The following is a 19,417-nucleotide window of genomic DNA, read 5'->3' as shown; positions in this document are numbered from 1 at the left end:
TTTTTTTTTGGTTATTTAAGTTTAGTTATTACTAGTACTTAAAAACTGCATTTACAAAAGTTTCCTACTTTTGCCTTTTACTTATTTTAGAATATTTTCCTATATTAGATAATGTGAATTAGTGAGTTTGAGCCAGAACAGATACAAAGCATAGAACTCAATGGTACATGTTCTACTGTTCTTAGGCTGATAGAGAACTTATCTTTTAAGGATGCTTTCCTTTCCCATGTCTGTTTCAGTCTCAGGTTTGATATTAACAAACTGTTATTGCTATGTTCCCAAGATCAGGAGATTTCTGAGGCTCACCATCAACTTTTGTTTTGAACTTTTGCACTCGTGTCTAGCTTATCTACTTTCAACTTTCATTTACCCTTTGGATAGACACACACCCAGAGAACAAGCACCCGGCCTTACAAATCTCTGGAGAGAGTAAGAAAAAAAGAGCTTATTTAAATTCTGGTTTACTCACTTTTATACCCCCTGAAATAATTTGTTTACAATCTTTCGAGTGCTAGAAAATCATGGCTATGTCTGTATGAGTGTGTGTTGGGGGAGAATCAGCCTCATAGAGCAAAAGGCAATTCTGATAGAAAGTCTTCCACATCGATATGATGAGACTAATCTAAGTAAAATGTGAGAATCAAATCAGCCTTATCTTTTCAGGACCATAAAGGACCATCACTTAAGCTCAGAAATGAAGTTTATAGCTTTAATTATTTTAGAATCAGAGGAGACATTGGCCATCGCTTAGTTCTTTGCAGTTCATAATTCCACTCTATTAGGAATATAACTGCTTTTCGGCTCTGTGTGAGTAACATTTAATGCACAAGAAATTAGAATGGATTCTAGAAAATACTACTTTATGGTGCAGAAAACCCAGTTGATTCATGCAATATGCTGGGTTTTGTGACACATAAATAATAATTAACATTAGAATAATTTTTATCTTTATTAATTGTTATCATCTGTCATAAGTAAATAAATGTTATGTCTGAGACTGTAACTTATAACTAATGTGTGGGGAAATTGAGAGCTTGTATGTAAAATATTAGTAATGTGTATTATTTAAAAAGTTTTAATCGCCAAAACAAACTCATAAATGCATTATAGAAGAATATGTATATGTATACATTATGTGTGTGTATATGTATGTGTGTGTGTGTATGTACATACACACATGCATATGGCAGAGGATTATATAATGAGAGAATTTGTATATGTGTGTGTGTGTGTATATATGTACATATACACATGCATACGGCAGAGAATTATATAATGAGAGAATTTGGAGGATATAAATTATAAGCATGAATTCATAATACCTAAAAAGCTGCCAGATTATAAATATAGGCAAATATCTGTTTTAGACTTGGAGTACAGTCTTGAGCTACTTGCAATGCAATCATACTTCCATGAGAATTTCCTCCTAAGAGTCTCAGGCATAATTTTGAGTCACAATTTGTATTTTCTTCTTATATTTAAAGAAGCTTTATAAAAAGAGGAAATATTGCATTAGGCAAAATATCAATTCACCCTATGGATAGATAGAGCAGTGCTTAGATGATAACTATGCTGCAAATAAAACAAAAATGCCACACAAATAATTTGGCACCTTCAAAAGAGTTTGACTCCTTTGAAAGTGACTACTGATATAATTGTGTAATTATTACAGTTATTCATATCCAAGGCTCTTTCCTCTGACATGTCTATTAGGGACAACTGTCTCCCATTATTTTTTCTTGAAAAGATCTTCATTGTCCTGTTGTTGTACTACAATTTTTTTTCTCCTAAAGTTTCTGGAGATTTTTCTCTTTTCTTCCAAGTTAGTGCATATAAAAGGTCCAGACACATTCACAGCTTAATTGCTGCCTTTCTAATTAAGTATTAAATTGTGCACAAACTCTTGTCTATTGGTTGAAGCTTATTCATTCATCTAGACATGCTACTGCATATCCTCCAGCGAAGAAATGCAGTCACTTGCCAAGATATTCCATTTAATTAATTGCTTGACCCAAATGTTTCACTTAATGATATATTTCAGAGAACACTTTAACTTATTTGAACTATATGTTGCGGTCTAATACTAGTCACAAAAATAAACTTTAGAGTGTGACCATATAGGAAAAGTATTGTTAAAAAAAATATTGACTAGGCTCTGTGGTCATTAACAAAAACGATGATTGGGTGAATTTATTCCAAGGCACAGTTTAAACTTAATTTTCATTGGTGAATGTTGTTAGACATCAGCCATTTAGAACTTAATTTGTAGGTATTTCTGTTCATTATTTCTTGTTTTTAATTTCATATAGAAGGACAAGAATGTACTCAAACAATTCCCCAAGGCTGAGAAGCTTTTATCTAATTTATGTACCACATAGAAAAACAATAATAAAGGCTTTTCTATCCAGTAAAAATGACATCCAAGGTGCTGACCATATCTGTGGACCAGCTCACTCAGTTGTGTCAGTAATCTTTGAAGAACGCCAAAGCTAAAGAAAGGTGGCAAATGAGCCAGTGCTATAGCAGAACTTCAAGAAACACTTTTCAGAGACAAATATAACTAACTTGAAGGTTAGGATTCAATTTGCTGCTTTCTCCAAAGAGGAAATCTTTCAGTCTTCCAGCTTTTCAATGAGATATGCTCCTGGACTTTGCATCTAGGGAGTGTTTGGAATGTTAAGATCTTGAAGAAAGAGAAGATAGCACAATGGACTTAACAAAAGGCACATCTAGTGATAGAGTTTGTGTTTAGTGCTTACTTTTTCTTTCTTTCTTTTTTGTATGTAAGTGGGGGAAAGAGGGCACGGAGGGATAGGATGTGTGATCAGCTGTTATCAATCAACTTTGGAAACTCCCTTATGGTTTGACATTTTTGAGGACTGGCCTGGTCTTCCTGTTAGAAATCATCCAAACCCCAGAGGAAGGCTCTTTGTCTCAAGAGCAGAAACTAATAAACAGAAATCCACATGGTATTTTTATCTTTCTTATTCTTGGATGAGGTTAATTGGTTGACTATACTTTGTAACTGTGTCCTCTCCTAAAAGGTAGACTAGAGTATACAGTAGTTATTACTATTTGTTAGATTTTGTTTTGCAAATCATGTTTTGAGAGTAGAGTACAATATTGAAATTTATACCATTGCTAAATCATCGAATTGCATTGAATTCAAGAACATCTTGATTTAAAAGTAGTATTGGAGGAATGGTTCACAACCGGTTTAGAGTCTTATGGTTGATCTGCCCCCTAAATTCAAGACTAAATGTCAGTTTTGGGGGGAGGTCTGTATGGGATTTAATTTCTATGCCACTCTAATACTATTCTATAGGTTAGGAGACTAAGCTTTAGAAAGATTATTTAAGTAACTGGCCCAAGATTGCACAGCTAGAAATGAGAAGAGTCAGAATTTAAACCCAGGTCTGCTTGATCCCAGATTTCTGCTTCTCAGTTTGACATCAAATGTTGCCATCTTCCCACTTTTTATCTGGTCAGTAGCAGAAACGATCACCAATTCTTTTTTTTCTTTACCTTTTGTACGAATGATTCTTACCCCAGCCACTTATTTACATGAAGAAAAAGTCATAGATGTAGGTGCAAAACCTCAAAGTTTTAAGGAAACAAAAGCTGTGAAGGAAGACAGAGCAATTGTTGATGTACACAACCCAGAGGCAATATGAGAAACATCTTTATCCTCTATTAGGATGCTTCCTAAAAGGTATAAAAGGACATAGACTTAAGACACCAAATAGCCACCAAATAACCACCTTTAACATTTAATCTGAGTTGTTTTTAGTTAAGCAAAATTGGCACAAGCCAGTTGCCTATGAATAGAGTTTATAGTGTGGAGAGTTTGGCCAAACACTATTATGGACTATTTTCTCTTAGAGTCCTTACCTTCTCACCTTCCAGAAAAATATCTAAGTAGCCTTAAAGTATAAACCACTTGATCTTCTCTTTTCTTGTGAGAGAGTGTGTGTGTGTGTGATGCTTGCTATGAGGTACCAGCTTTAGGAATTAGGTTTTCATATGTCCAGGTACAGGACTCTCAGAATGTGATAACTCCTGAGAAAATGATGATAGAAGGTTTCATTTTTTCCCCTTTCTCTCCTCTTTATTTTCAAGAGGCTATGACTTGAGGCATTTCCCTTTATTGGTTTTTTTTCTCCATGATGATCAAGAAACTGATTTATGCCAAAGTCAGAATGAGTCAGACAATAAGAAACCAAAATGTATTTGGACCAGCGAGTATAGACATACTGAATGAGTCTCAGCAAACTCCCTCTCTTTCTGGGTGTTTAACCACATGCAAACAGGATGGAATGGTGGCTTCACAGTGGGTGTGGTTCTTCCACCTCTCCTCCCACAAACTCCCCTTCCTCTCTTTCCCTGCATGTGTTTCAAATTGGAGCAATGGTGGGTGGGAAAAGCAAGAGCTACCCCATAACTATAAATAGGAAAGCCAAGAATCTGAGTGTTCCAGAGGGGAGGTAGAGGGAAGTAGAATGAGAGAGGTGGGAAGCTACCCAAATTTAATCACTTGCATTGCTTCAAACAAAACCAACTTCTGTAGACTATTAAGAGGATTGAATAAATATGTGGCCAACCTCAATCCCAAGCTGAAAACAAACAAACAAACAAATAAAAATCAAACAACAACAACAGAAAAGAGACCATAATAGAGATGATCCCTGATAGATAGTCAACTCCCTAAACTTTGGAAAAATACAGTTATAGTTAGGACTAATGTGGACCAAAACCCATGGAAAGATTGATGGAAATTCATTTTCTAAAGCCACACACATGAAAATAATTTACACAGGAGGTTTTCTGTACCACAGCTGTGCTGGTTATTTATTTTGGACCAGTTTGTGCAAAAATTGGTACCAAAAATAGACTCAGTTCTTGCTTGATAACCTTACAAATGTCAAATTAGTCCCCTGAACTCAACACCCCCTTTCCTGAATAGGCTGTTTAATGGCAAATGGTCTTCAGGATCTCCAGGTATTCATTTCTTTAGCATGTACTTTAAGAATCCACCCCCAGACCTCATCATTTCCAATCTATGTACCTCTTGGTCTTATTTCTTTTACAACTTAAATACATTCAGAAGAGATAGAGTAGAAGACAAAAAGACTGAATAGGACCACTGCTCAGTATGTGAACCTGCATCTGCCTGGGGGTGGGAAAGATACTTATAAAGAGTATTCCCAGACCCGTAAAAGTTATACAAAAGGATTCTCTAGATCACTGTTGCTCCACCCCAGAACATAGACATCAGAGGATAGAGTTGCACCTGCTTTGATGCTTGCTCATTTTCTTCTAAACCCCTGAGCCAGGATGAGACAAGTGGTTTATGGGAGTTTCAATGTACCTCACAGGGTGGGATCACCATTACACCTTGAAATTTAGTGGACCTTGTGCCTCAAAGCTAGCCAACACATGTGCAAGGGTGTGACATTTATTTAAGGGATTTGGAGACCAAGGTCTCTTGCACCTGTAATTAGAGGCTTCTGGTGTTAGTATTCATTGAATTATCCTCTGGAGCTAGGGATTGATACATCAAAACTTTGCCTTTGTGAAAGGGGAATGTTTATATAGTTCTGATCTGGTTAATAATCATATTCATTATTTGGATTTATACACTGTCTTTCTTCCATGTTGCCAAAGTGCTTTTTGGCCATTCTAGAATTACAGTGAATTAACTTTTTTAGGTTAACCCAAAGTTCACCTCTTAGGCCAGCCACCTCCCAATGGGATGATTTTGCTTCGAAGGAGAAATTACCTGAAGAGAAGCACTTGTCATTTTTAACAAGAGATTTTGTTATATTTCTAAAAAGGGAGTAGTAGAGATTATTTCTCAGTGCCTAACACACAACCTTGGACATACCTGGTTTAAGGCTGATGCATTCTTTTATAGAAAAATGTGTTAAAGCACAAGGAATTAAAGTTATGCTCCAATTCTCATAGTCTATTTGAAAAAACTTAAAAGTGATGCTAAATCCATTCAGTAACACCACCTTTTCTCTTCACTGAAAATACTGCATGTTACTGAAAATCAATTTTGGCAAGCACTGAAACTCTCCCTGACCCAGACCAGTATATTTAGTTCAGCCAGGTTGTTTACTCTGATTTTTTAATTCCTTTCTTTTGCCAAGTTTATGTTGCAATGACTAGAAGCCACAAAAATTAAAATCTTACAAAGAAAGGATATTTTCTCTCACATTAACCTGCCAATATATAGATGTCAAGTCTCATTTCATGATAGCATAGTAGCAGAAGAGTCAGTTTTCTGTCAGCTCTTAAATAATTTTCTGCTGATTCTAATATTTAATAGTTTCAGCTTTACCACAATTGGAAAAGTGGCCTTTGATTTTTTTCCAATTTATTAGAACATTTTTTAAAGAAAGAGAACAAAGTTGACCTAATGAGACTCATGAAATTTCCTATCTGTTCTCATGAGTGCATTTAAAATTTTAATTTTGTAATTAAAAGATGAGAACATAGAAACTAGATTGAAACTTGACCTTAATCTTATTCTTGATTCAAAGACACCAACATATCAAACATGTCACTTTTCTAACCGGAAAAAAAAAAAAAAATCAATGTGACCATTTGCCAAAATAATGCCTCACTTTACTCTGATCTGATATTTTTCTTGGAGGAAAAAAAAAATACATGGCATTCTTCTGCCAGGCTTCTTGACAGAGTTGACATAAAACAGCCCTGAAAATAAGTCCTAGCCTCTAAGAACAAGCCAGAAATAAAAGCTGGATGAAATAGGTGATCTTACCACCAGGGGGCGATAGTCGGTCCAATCGCAGTATCCCCTCAAAAAGGGAGTGGGTGTACAGCCACGTCTCTTGTACTTTCTTATTGGTGTCCTTGGGACATTTTGCTCCATGGAAAAACATTACCCTTCTTCATGGAACAGTATTGTAAAGAAAAATAAACGACAAAAAAGCCTTTGGGATTGAAAGGGGGAAAAAGTGAAGGCCAGGAGAAAGGGTTAGGAAATTCAACTAAATATTTTGAAGGCTATGTAACCTTTAAAAGCCAGGTATGAGGCTTAAATGTTTGTAAAGAAAAATACATTTTAGTCGTTTTGTATTCATAATTCTTATGTTTACTATTTACTATGCACTAAATATTTATGTCCTCTTCCAAAATTCGTATTTTGAAGTCCTAAGCCCTACTGTGATAGTATTTGGAGATGGAGTCTTTGGGAGGTAATTAGGTCATAAGGTGGAGCCCTCATGAATGGGATTAGTGCCCTTATAAGGAGAGACATGAGAGAGATGATCTCTCTCTGCCACAGAGGATAGGCTATCTATCTGCAAACCATGAACCCAATCAACTGACACCTTGATCTTGGACTTCCCAGCTTCCAGAACTGTGAGAAATAAATGTTTACAGTTTAAGCCATCTAGTTGATGGTATTTGTTATAGCAGCCTAAACTAAGACATAATAGATACTTCTTTGCCCTTAGTTTTGCTAGCCTTAATTTGGATGTGTAACACTTCCATTCTAATTTTCTCCTCTAAGGCCATAAACAAGTTGTTTCTTTTTCAACCAAGAATTCTAGGCACATTTCCCTAGTTTAATTATATTGTGTATATCAACTGAATCAGTTTGAATGTAATTAAATAAAAGAGTACATATTAAGGACAAAAACCATGGACGAAAAGGTTTTTCTTAATTTATTTATTTCTGTTCAGATCAGTTGTTTTAACCCAGGGCAATTCTAACCCCACTCCAAACTGTGGGACATTTATCAATGTCTGGAAACATTTTTGATTGTCATGACTTGGAAGAGGGATATATCTACTGGTATCTAGTAGGTAGAGGCCAGGAATATTTCTAACCATCCTACATTGCACAGGACAACTCCCTACAACAAAGAATTATCTGATCCAAATGTCAATAGTGCTGAGGTTGAGAAATCCTGATTCAGAGCAAGACAAATAAGAAAATGCATCTTTCTTTTTCTTTAGAGTGAGTAGTAGTAGTTTAAAAGATGAGGCCCAGCTAAGCTCTCCTGCTCGAACATGAAGGAAAAAATTGTCATTCGTAAAAGAAAAAGATGTAGTTGTTCCAGTTGAGAAAAGACCATGATATTAAGAGACTATAGAGGCAAGATGCAAAAATGCTATCAATAAACTTTGCCAAATCATGGAGAAGAGGAGAAAAGTTAGAATTCCACAGATAGACAGATGTACCAGTTTTCAAAAAGAAAAAGGCAGATTCTGAGATCTCTTCATATATTTGACTAGCTATGTTATAGCCTTTATATTCTTTTTCTTGATTCAATAGGGTAGGTGTAGCATAAGTAGATTTGAGTGAACCTTAACTTCTGTAGGCTAAGTGGTCACGTTTTGTAGATAAATAACATTTGAGTGATTAATGAATCAATTGCATCTTGAACAGGAGTGTTTGATACCCATTGCAAGATTTTGTCGTCAAGTTTTTTCCTATCTGTTTTATCCAGTCTTGGGTGAAGACCGATGATCAAATTGAAGATGATTCAAAACCAAGAGAGTGGCAAAATCAAGATCAAAAAGATTATTGCGCAAAAGAAAGATATGACAATGGTAATGAGATAAACTTTAAGTTCTGAAAATCAGCAACACAGGAAGAGGTTGGAGGAGATGGGGTGAGCAGAGGTTTATATGAAAATTATTTCAGTAACTTAGTGGGTCACAACTTCATATTAAATCCAAATTTACCCAAATGGCTTTTGTTTGTATTAAGAGATGCAATGACAAACTCGAGTATCCAAAGAAGAATAACTAGGCTGGCGAGGACTTAGAAACTATGTCATTTGATGTACAATTGGAAGAACTAAGACAAGAAAAGCTAGAAGGAAATGAGATAATTGTTTCAAACTACATAAGGGCTTTATGATAGGAGAAGGTTTAGGCTTCTAGTAATTGCCCACCAAAAAGAACCTAGCATGGTTAAGAAGGCAAATTTGGGTTCAAAATAATAAATTGTTTGAAATGGAATAGATTCCTTCTGTTGAGTTTCCTGTCACCAAATGCTAGACAATTAAATACTGTGGCTTTTTTTAAAGGCTTTTCGAACATCAGATAGCACTAAATGGTCTTCCAATTTAGGATTTGGTCATTTTTAGATCATCCATAATAATATAAACCTCAAATGCTTTTTAAGCTGGTCTGATTCTGTTAATAAATATTCATGTTATCACATTGTGAAGCAGTTTCAAATTCCCTAAATAAGGTTTTCTTAAGTATATGTCACAGATGGGCAGAGTCCCTTCACATCTCATACACAAAATTTTATGAGCAAAAAATATGAGATTATGGCATACTGCATTCTTTCTTAGACCATCATATGTACATTAGCATGTTAGAAGCTCTGAAAAATACTGCAGATAAAAATTAAAACAATTGTTAAATTCCTCAGTGGAGCATTCAAAGTCCTTCACTATATCTTCCCTGACTTTTCAGCTTCTATGTCTATAACCCTTCTTATGAACCCTTTGCTCTGGCCATCTAATAAGTTCTCCTTTACCTTTTCCAACCTTTGGCTCTTGCCATTTCTTATTTTTGGAGTATTTTAGTTCCTGGGTCTGCCCATAGGGGTCACTCTCCCTGAAGACAAAGCCTAAAGGAATTCCCCTCACTTTTGTACTCATATCATACTCTAAAAAGGGTTGCATTTCGTTTAGTTTACCTATTATGCTCCTGACGACACATTAGAACATAATATATTATGATGTATGTTACAACGCCTACTATGGTGTTTCTCACCACATAGGTGTCCAATAAATCTTTCTGGAATTATTAAAGGAAGCATGAAGCAATTGGAACTCTATTGACCCATGCTCAGATCAATGTAAAGGCATAATCTGTTATAATTCTGAAAAATAAATTGAAAAGAACGGTGGCAAGAACTGACAGAATTTTTTTTCTTTTTGGTGAAGTATCGATGTTGTCCATAGTGATTTTTTAAAATAAATTACTCTTCCTTAGTCATCTTTGGTTCAAACTAGATGATTGCCTCCCAGGTAGAGGGGTAGCTTTGTAGAGATTACTATATTTCCGTGAATGAACCATGTTTTCTGTTTTAATTTTTCTGTTTTTATTATTCTGTTTTCATTAGAGATATATGACTATACCTTTGCGTATATCTGGATACCTGGTTTCTCATCACAGACTGGACTAACTTGGTGATTTTGGTGTCTAAATAAATCTAATAATATATTGTAGGTATTCTTTTCAGCTTGGTCTACAAAGAGAATATGGTTTTTGACTGAAGGTTGTTGGAGGTCTTGCTCTGAGAACCTGCATAAGGTTCTCTAAGCCTCTTAAGTGACAGAACCTAAGACTAACAATGATTGTCCCTTTATGAGTCAGAAAGCAAGGGGGATTTGTAAAAATCAAGCAGTGCTTTTCTTCTGTCTCCCAGCTATTTCCTCTCCAGAAAAAATGTAATGAAAACTTCCCAAACCAGGTCATTTCAGCACCCCTTCTAAAATCGCATATGGAATCACCTGAGCCACATTGTAAGTAGAAAGCCCACCCAAACAGAAGTGGAAAAGATATTTCAGAAAAGGATGGATTATTTTCAAATAACGGCAGTTGAAATGCTTTACCAAATGAGATCCGTTTGTAATAATAATTTCCTTCCCTACAGAATTTTATAACTACTACCTGTCTCAAAATTTCATCCCCATATTTTATAATTTACGTCTCACAGTAATTAAGGAAATTAATTATCTAAAGGACAATGGGTATTATTAACTGAAATTATTCTAAAGTATAAGTTAAAAGAGAGATGAAGATATTTATTAGAAAATTTTTCATCTGTGTCAAGAGGCTTTTTTCTACAGTTAGAAAATAATTGAAGTTTAAAAAGTTACTCAAGTAGTTTATGCATACAGAGTATATACATTGTGTCTTCAAAAAGAATTCATTAAACAATTACGTAGATCTCATTTTCTCTTCTATTCTCTTTATCTATATGGCATTAATACCAGGATTAAGGAGCATAATTGTAATTAGCCTGCCATTTCTTAGCTCTTTAGTGGCTAACATCAAATCCTTAAAAAGCTGTGATTCAATATCAAGAGATGTCTGGTCAAAGGCCAAGTGTACCAAAGGTAAACAAAAAATAGACAATTACCTTCTTTTCATTGAATGATGAAATAAATCTTTTATAAGAATGTACAAATGAAGAAAGTCAAGTGTTCAGTTCTAACTCTTTGAAGGACTTTAGCATCTATTTCTTCTCTGACAATCTTTTAGCCAGACTCCTGGTTTCGAAGTTTGTTTATTTTCCAGGTGAAGAGTGGAGGTGTGCTGTGCCCTTCTAAATTGTTCTTATCATGTGATTGAGTTTTAGGTAAAGATTTTAGCCAAAGAAGGATTTTAGCCAAAGGATTTAGCCCAAGCATCTGGAAAAAAGTATGGGACCTTTAAGATATACAGCTCTTTCAGTATACAACATCTGAGGCATTATCTACTTAGGCTGTTATGGCTTTTCTTCCTTGCCTCTTTAAATAGTGGGTTGTTCACCCTTGTTATTCTCCCACTCGTTCAGTAGCCTGAGGGACGGACCATCCTAAAAGTCCTACCAATGTTTCTGTGGCTATGTTTTTAAAAAATCTTTTATCCACCTTCCTTTTCAGAGACTTATCAACTGTTCTTAACATCTGGCCTTCACTCTGCTTTTCCTTGGTCATCACATGAATTCCAAGTGCAGGGGATGAAAAAACTACCCTATATACTCTTAGGTTCAATACCTGGGGCTGTGCGAATTAAATCGACAAAAGACAGATTAATAGGAGAAAAAAACATATAAATTTTATTCGATGTTCATATTTTAATTTTACATATATATGGGGGAAATCTCACCAAACAGAAACTGAAAATCCCAAAGGAAAGGTTAAGCCCATTCTCCAGCTCCACCGAAACTGCTCTTGTCAAGATTAATGATGACAGTAGCCAAACACTTTCTGCCTTACAATTACTTGATCTCACATCAGTCATTGATCTAATTGCTCATTCCCACCTTTCTTCTCTTTACTATCCCCTGACATCATAGCCCTACCCCTTAACTGAATCTTTGGTGGTGCTTCCGTATCTGTTTCAACTTTAAACTTTGGAGATTTCTGAGGCCTTCTTGTCTTTCTCTCTCCCTCTCTCTTTTTTTTCTCCCCCTCCCCTTCCCCTTACTTTCTTCAGTGCTCTCTTCTCCCTTCTTTTCTCCTCTGATCTCTTCTCCCTCCTCCCTCCTTAATATAAAATTTCTTTGGAGATTATCTCATCCACGTTTATAGCTTTAAATAACATTCTGTATGTATTACCTGAGACTAAGGACTTGAGTTTCTTACTGTTATTAGTGCCCCACTGTCTAATTCAATGCCTGGAAAATAGTAAGTTCTTATCAACTATTGACTATTTTTTATTGTGAATTATTTATTTTTAAACTTGAAATATATATGATATATGTCATTATGCACATTTAAGTTGTATACCATATCAATTTGATACACTTAAATATTGTAATATGATTTCCATTGCAGTGATAATTAGCACTCTATCACATTACATAATTATCACTTATTATTAGTGGTTGGAATAATTAAGTTCTAGTCTCTTAACAAGTTTGATGATAATAGCACAATATTGTTGTCTATATTCACAATGCTGTGGTTTAGATTTCTGGGGCTTATTTACTACTCATCACAAGTTTGTACCCTTAAATAACATCTATAATTTCCCTCAGCGCCCCCATCCTTTGGTAACCACCATTTTACTATCTGTTTCTATGAGTTTAGCTTTTTTAAATTCCACATATGAGTGATATCATGCAGTATTTGTCTTTCTTTGTTTGACTTATTATATTTATCATGATGTCTTTAAGTTTTATCCATGTTGTTGCAAATGGCAGGATGTCTTTTCTCATGGCTGAATAATATTCTATTCTGGTGTGTGTGTATGTGTGTGTGTATGTGTATTTCACATCTTCATTCATCTGTTGATGGACAAAACAGTATGGCATTTGACATAAAAATAGATATGTAGACCAATGGAACAGAATAGAGAGCTCAGTATTAAACCCCTGCACACACAGTCAACTAATATTTGACAAGGAAGACAGAAACACCCAGTGGAGAAAGGGTGCTCTCTTTAACTAATGGTGTTGGGAAAACTGGATAAGCACATGCTGAAAAACAAAATTGAACCCCATTTTACACCATTCATAAAAGTTAACTCAAAGTGATCAGATTTAAATATAAGGCCTGATTCCGTAAAATTAGAAGAAAATGTAGAGAAGAGGCTCCTCAACATTCGTCATTGGCAATGATTTTGGGGGTATGACACCAAAAGTACAAATAATAAAAGCAAAAGTCAACAAATAGGACTACTTCAAACTAAAAACTACCTGTACAGCAAAAGAAACAATCAAAAAATGAAAAAGCAACCTACGAAATGGGAGAAAGTACTTTCAAATCATGTATCTGATAAAAGCTGTGTACGAAACTCATACAGCTGAGTAAGAAATCCAAGCTGTGTAAGAAACTCATACAGCTCAATAGCAAAAACAAAACAAAACAAAACAAAAAACAATCCCAAACAAACAAAAAAAACCAATTTTTAAAACTGGGCAAAGTACCTGAACAAACGTTTTTCCAAAGAAGACATATAAATCGCCAACAGATACATGAAAGGTGCTCAGCATTACCAGGCTTCAGGGAAATGGAAATCGCAACTATAATGAGGTATCACCTCACACCAGTTAGAATGGCTGTTATCAAAAAAGACAAGAGATAAGAGCTGGTGAGGAAATGGAGAAAAGGGACCCCTCATGCACTGTTGGTAATCCGGTGCAGCCACGGTGGAAAACAGTATGGAGATTCCTCAAAAAATTAAAGATAGAACTACCATATGATCCAACAATTTCACTTTTTGATATTTTTTCAAAGAAACTGACAACACTAATTCCAAAATACATATGCACCTCTATGTTCATTGCAGCATTATGTATAATAGCCAATACATGGAAACAACCTAAGTGTCTGTGATGGATGAATGGATAAAAAATACATTTCTCTCTCTCTCTTTCTCTCACTCACTCATGCAATATTATTCAGCCATAAAAAAGAAGGAATTCTGCCATTTGCTACAACATGGATGAACCTTGAAGACATTATGCTAAGTGAAATAAGTCAGATGGAGAAGGGCAGATACTGTATGATCTCACTTATATGTAGATTCTTGGACTCTTAAAAAAATACCAAGCTCATAAAAACAGATAATAGTTTGGTGGTTGCCAGGGGTTGGGGGTGTGTGTGAGCAGGGAGAGGTGGAGATGGGTGAGGGTAGCTGAAATGTACAAACTTCCAGTTATAAGATGAATAAGTTTTGAGATCTAATATACAGCATGGTGATTGTAGTTAACAATACTGTATTGTCTTGTGTACTTGAAAGTTGTTTAAAAGAATAGACCTTAAAACTTTTTATCCCATACACACGCACACACAAGGTAACAATGTGAGATAATGGATGTGTTAACTAACCTTACTGTGGTAATCACTTTGTAATATATATGTACATCAGATCATGTTGTACATCTTAAACTTATGCAATGTTTTATGTCAATTATATCTCCATAACGCTAGGGTTTTTGTCAATTTTATCTCCATCATGCTAGGGGGAGGAAGAAATGCTGATTGAAGTGCAGTTTTTGAGATTTGTGGTTCTTTTTTAAAATGTGTTTAAATCTGCTCCTGAAAAGACTTAAATACTATTTTGAACTTCCCTTCCTCTTGAAGTCCGTGGGCAACATAGCTACAAAGGCCAATATACACTAGATTATGGATTTGGAAATACCGAATAACTCTAAACAGTGTTTTTCAACTATTGATAATTAGGACTTGATAATTCTTTCCTGTGAGTGGGGCATGTGGATGAGGAGGGCTGTCCTGGGCAATGTTTAGCATCATCCCTAACTCATTCGATGCCAGTAGCAACTCCCTAGTTTTGACAACCAAAAACGTATTCAGACATTGTCAATGTCCTCAGACTGGGTGATGGTGTCAGTGGTGACAAAATGTCTGTCACTGGGAATCACGGTCTAAAGGATATTATTCTCAGAGAAACTGACCTGAGAATCAAAATAAAAGTTTCTTTTCTCTGTCAGAACTCAGCTCAAAACATGACCTTCTCCCACAAGACTTTTTCTGAAAAACTCTAAACTCATTATTCCTTCACTCTCTAGCATTTTTTTAAACCTTTGTTTACGATTATGTAAACACCACTGAGGTTTTTGTTGTCACTGTTGTTATTTTGATATGTATATATTATTTATCCTAATTACCTTCCAACTTTTTGGAGGTCAGAAACTATTAAAAATTTATTTAATCTAATCTCACAAAAAGGTAGGCACCAAAGCAAATTTTTATTTAACAAGCAAAACCAATTGTAAGAATAGCCACAAAAGATCTTTGCTCACCTAATTGAATGTGAAATTATAAATTGGCATGCAAAATATCATCCAGTAAAATTCCTTCCATTTTCTCCCCTTTAATTTTGGAAGTTGGTGAATTTTGTTAGACTCGTATAATTGCTTCTCACTCCAATCAAGTGTGCTTTGGAGAGGTTTAGTATCAGTAGAGTCCACCTATGTCATTGCAATAGAGAAAAATAGAAGCGTGCGTGTTGTTTTGAATGCAGGCACAATAGATTGTGTCTGAGAGTGAGGAGAGGTTGGTTTTTAATCTGGTCTTAATTTGGGAAGTTCAATTATACAGCTATGAAAATAGGAGTAGGTAATGGAAAGACAAGTACACTTAAAATATGAAAGGCTTTGGATATGATTCTTTTCTGTTCTGCCCTAGGAAGTCCCTCTGAAGTCACAGGGAGGTCCCTAAACCCAGCTGGGACAGGAGCAGCCTCGAGACTTCCATGAAGACATCCACTTGGATGGCTGTAAAGTGGGGTTAGTGAACTCATTCCTAATAACCAGTCAACTCCTTTTAGTTCATTTTCCAGGACAAGATTAGATCATGTTGGAAACCTCACCAAATAACCTTATAAAAAGAGATGAACTCACTCTCAATTTTCATCAGGTTTTGCTTCAAAACCATAAAAACCACTATCCCACCTCAGGCTACTGGAAACAAATTTGCATTTCATTCTCAGGAACAGAAATATCTCCAGGCAAATATTTCAGTGAGAGGAACACCTGTGTTTCTTACCTTCTTAAGAAACCCACCTGTCAGGCACTTGTTCTGGAGACTCATGGGGCCCATTGCCGTACAAGGCCAGATGAGGTTTAAAAGCAGCTGGGAGATTTATATTCCTAGTTTTGAGAAGAGTCAGAACTCTTCAAACTCCTTTCTCCAATAGAGAATTGAAGTGATTCGGTTACATTGTAGTCAGTTCTCCATGTGGAGTCTTCTTTAAGAAACAATAGTATTGTTTTCCAAGTGGACAGAAACTTCCTGTAAATGAAGCACTTCCTAAATTAACTAGGCAAGCCATGTGAAGTGATGACAGCCTTTGTTTGCTTAGTGTCATGAAAACCAGTGAGGCTAAAGGACAAAGAACATGTGGCGAGATATCCACGGATTTTTATTCATGCTAACAGTACTCTATTGGCATTTAATTTACATTCAGTAAAATATAAATCTTAAGCATACAGTTTGATGAATTTTGACACATGTGCATCCTTGACATCCAGATCTTAAGGGACATTTCCATCACCTCGGAAAGTTCTTTGGTGCCCTTTCTGGTCAACGCATCCATTTTCCTTCCGAAGTCACCCAGTATTCTGAATTTTTATTACCACAATTTAGTTTTTCTTTTTCCCCTGAACTTCATGCAAGTGGTATGAAGTACATATACTATGTATTCTTTTTTGTCTGGCTTCTTTGACTCAGCAAAATATTTATGAAATTTATCTATGTCACTGCATATATTCATTGTTTTTCCTTATTTATTGCTGAGTCATATTTCATTGTATGAATGTGCTACAACTAATTGATTCATTTTCCTGTTGTTAGACTTTTTTTTTTTTTCTATTTTGGGGCTCTTACAAATAGTGATGCTATGGACATTCATGTATGTACTAGTCATTCTGTGGAACATATGCACTCATTTCTCCAGAGTAAATGCCTAACAGTGCAATAACTAGGTGTATGTTTAACTTTATATAGGAACTGCCAAACAGTTTCCCAAAGTGATTGCATTATTTTACATTCTCAAACCAGCAGTTCATGAGAGGTCTGGTTGCTCTACATCCTCACCAACACATGGTATTAGCAATTTCTTTTTGTTGGGCATACAGAGTGATTTAATTAATAAATCTCTAATGCCTTTTTTATTTTAGATGGTAGTACCTATCGACAAAATAAAGGAAACTGGGAAAGGAATTTTTAAAACCTATTTAGATAAGGAGAAGTTCTCATTTGCCTGACTCATGTCCTACACTTAGTTTTAATTGATATTTCCTGTTTTCCTTATTGGTAAATGTAAAAATGGCTATTGGTTGATAAACATTGCTTTCTGCTCCAATTGTAGAGTTTTAATTATACCTCAATTCTTTCTGCTCAGAGCCCATTATCTTGTTTTGCTCCCAAATAGATCTGCATTTGTTTGACTTCCTTTAAAAACATTCCTAGATATCTTCCATTAAATTCATGTGTAATAACTTCTGAGACTTGCTGTTGCATTAGTTAGTTTCCTGATATAAATTTTTTCCCAGTCAAAGCCCATTGATAACAAGGTTCTGGTTATTAATTAAAAGATGAACTGTCTTTAATTCATATTATATCACACAAATGGTAATATTTCAAATTGTAGTCCTGTAGAGTGAAAAATAACAATCATCTTTACTTTTTATTTTGAAATAATTTTATTCTTACCTAAAACTTGAAAACTTAAAAAATTCTTATATTCCCTTTATTCATATTGCAAATTTTAATATTTTGTCACATTTGCTTTATCATTTTATTTATCTATCTACATGTATATTAATATTTTTTTGGAATAATTTGAGAGTATTACCTTTAAATATTTGTGTTTATTTCCTAAAACTAGTATATTCTTTTACACAACTACATTACAATTATCAAATAAAGAAATGATCATTAATATAATAGTAGTTTCTAGTATATAATTCAATGGTTTATTTTAAACTGTTGTTATTAGACGCTGGGTAGCTAGGACACTTTAGGTGAATGAAAAATAGATCAATACATAATATATATATATAGATAACTTAAATAGATTTTATGCAAATATTCTGTTCTATTAAAATAGACTCTGTTGGGCAGAAATGGCCCCTCATGATGTCCATACCCTAATAGCCTAAACATGGAAATCCGTTAACATTACATGGCAACAAGGACTTTGCAGATGCAATTAAATTTCCTAATCAACTGACACAAAAAAGGAAGATTATTCTGGATTGCTGCAGGTCCTTGAATAATGCCCTTTTATTCAATGTCGTTTCATTATAATGTTGATGAGATGCCTTAGAAACTTAACTCTTGTTTATATCAATTAGCCTATGGTAAAACTGTATTTGTTGTATGTCCTTTTGCTTAAAGTCAAAGAACCTGTCCACGATGTTAAGTGAGGATTTACTGTATTTTGGTGGGCCCTAATAATCTTATGGACCTTTTAAAAAATAAGAGGAGGAGGCCAAAGAGTCAAAGAGAGGAGCCATGAGAATGGAAGGCTCCTTTCCATTCCTACCTTTGAAGATAAAGGGGCCTCAAGCCAAAAAATGCAGTAGACTTGAAGAAGCTGGAAATATCAATCAGTTGACAGCCAGCAAGGAATCAAGGACTACAGACTTAAGCCTCCAGAAACAGATTTCTGCCAACAACCTGAACGAGCAAGGAAACAGATTTCCCCTAGAGCCTCCAGAAAGGATCACAACCCTGCGGACATCTTGATTTTACCCTGGTGACGCCATCAGAATTCTAACCTACAGAACAATAAAATAATATATATTTTGTTTTATGCCACTAAGTTTATGATAATATCACAGCAATAGAAAGCTAATGCATAAACTATGTATATATATATATATATATATATGTGTGTGTGTGTGTGTGTGTATGTGTATATATATATATATACGTGTATGTATGTATGTATATGTATGTATATGGTCCATCTATACACAAATTATTATGTATTTTTCTCATTCTTTCTCATTTTTCCACTGTCTCTCTTTCTTTGCACTTCTCTACCTCAGTTTATTTCAATCTCTTTCTGCTAAGTTTTGGCTCTCATCTATAATAATCTACTTATAGAGCCTAATGAGTTACTTAAACTCTTCCCATGCAAACCAAGAAGATAGTAACACGGCAGTAGCAAGCCAATAAACACAGATTAGCAGCGGCCAATTTTTCAGCTTTTGAAAACTGAACTCTTAACC

This window comes from Pteropus medius, unplaced genomic scaffold (genome assembly GCF_902729225.1).
Source record: "Pteropus medius unplaced genomic scaffold, Ma_sr-lr_union100, whole genome shotgun sequence".
NCBI classification, from domain to species: Eukaryota; Metazoa; Chordata; class Mammalia; order Chiroptera; family Pteropodidae; genus Pteropus; species Pteropus medius.
Note: the sequence above shows the minus strand (reverse complement) of the source record.